The sequence below is a fragment of the Neophocaena asiaeorientalis genome, unplaced genomic scaffold (genome assembly GCF_003031525.2).
Source record: "Neophocaena asiaeorientalis asiaeorientalis breed wild unplaced genomic scaffold, Neophocaena_asiaeorientalis_V1.1 scaffold961, whole genome shotgun sequence".
Taxonomy (NCBI): domain Eukaryota; kingdom Metazoa; phylum Chordata; class Mammalia; order Artiodactyla; family Phocoenidae; genus Neophocaena; species Neophocaena asiaeorientalis.
The window spans coordinates 202,354-203,804 of NW_020173916.1; the positions used below are offsets into that span (position 1 = coordinate 202,354).

At 43.8% G+C, this 1,451-nt stretch overlaps 1 pseudogene; it reads left to right on the forward strand.

Annotated features, from left to right (window-relative positions):
- The first annotated feature begins 417 nt into the window (after positions 1-417).
- On the forward strand, positions 418-672 carry LOC112404084 (40S ribosomal protein S27-like pseudogene; annotated as a pseudogene).
- The last annotated feature ends 779 nt before the right edge of the window (positions 673-1,451 follow it).

A 1,451-nucleotide genomic window follows, 5' to 3' on the forward strand; every position in this document is an offset into this window, starting at 1 on the left:
AGACATCACAAACAAGCGCTCAGGTGCAAGAGACAATCAAACCGAGTCCCCTGGTGCTGCGCTAGGTTGGCAAGGATGCCTTTCATGTCAAAAAGGGGAGAGCCTACCACATCTGGGTTACATGACAGGAAGCCTAATTTATTCAGCTTTTGTTATCTGGAGTTAACCTTCTGTCAAAAGTATTACCACATATAAAATAGACTTATTGTTTCTGTTTTTATAAGATTCTGCTTAAGAAAAATCTAAGGTGTCAAATTTCATTTTCCAGCAGCGTCAGTTTACTGCAAGATAAGATGTAAATCAAATAAATATTTCTTTGTCCCTATCCCTCTCATCCCTCCTCCCATCTGGACACAAGACATATATTTAGAATATCAGCGAGAGAGATGGGTGGGCGGGGCTTGCAAAAGATTCAACATGCCTTTAGCTAGAGACTTACTACATTCATCATTGGAAGAGGAAGAGAAAAAACATAAAAAGAAATGGCTCGTTCAAAGTCCAAATTCTTATTTTATGGATGGAAAATGTCCAGGTTGCTGCAGGATTGCCAGGGTTTGTAGCCATTCCCACATGGTGGTGCTTTGTGTAGGTTGTTCAACAGAGTTGTGCCAGCTGATGGGAGGAAAGGCCAGGCTCACAGAAGGGTGTTCATGTAGAAGAAAGCAACACTAATGATCCCCACAACTTCCTGAATTTGGGTGGTATCACAGAAAGCCTTATTGGTTGTGTAATTCTAGTTAATCTGTCAAGATAAGGTAATGATGTTTAATTCTGTAAGGTCTACAACAGTGATCTCCTATTTTGGTGTCAGCTTGTCAGTACTTTTTGATTATGGGCAAAAGCCAAGAACATAAATTTTCAGAGTCCAGAGAACATGCCGCTTTTCTTCCTGATAAGTAAGCTAGTCCGCTGCTGCGTCACCTTTCTCCTGATTTAAGAACAAGGTTCCAAACACCAGGGGCACAAGTCACAGTGGTGCCTGGAGTGTAGCTGACTTTATCATAGGAAAATTTCAATCAAACCAGTTCCTCTCATTTTATTTCACAATTTCCCGGGGTCCCAGGAATTCCCCAGTCCTCTAATTCTGGCAGGAGGAGCAGAAGGTATTTCTCAGTCTCCGTTTTGCCGTTTATTCACCTAATGCGCTTGGGTGCATCCTTAGCCCCATCCTCTTCACTGGGCATGTGCTGCTGCTCACAGACAGAGTGCAGGGCTCCAGATTCCATCAGAGTCTGTACAAAGGGAGGGTCACATGAAAAAGAAGGGAGAGCTTCAGTTAGTCTCTTTGGGCTGGGTTATGTCTTTCTTGCGAAGGATTGCCAGGGAGGGGAAAGCACTAGGGAGGGCCTTTGCCACTTCAGGCGAAAGCGAAATAGAGCAATTTCACTTCCATTTCCTGGGAGCATGGCACGATCCCGAGCCCCTTACATCCTGTCATTTAATCCTCACTA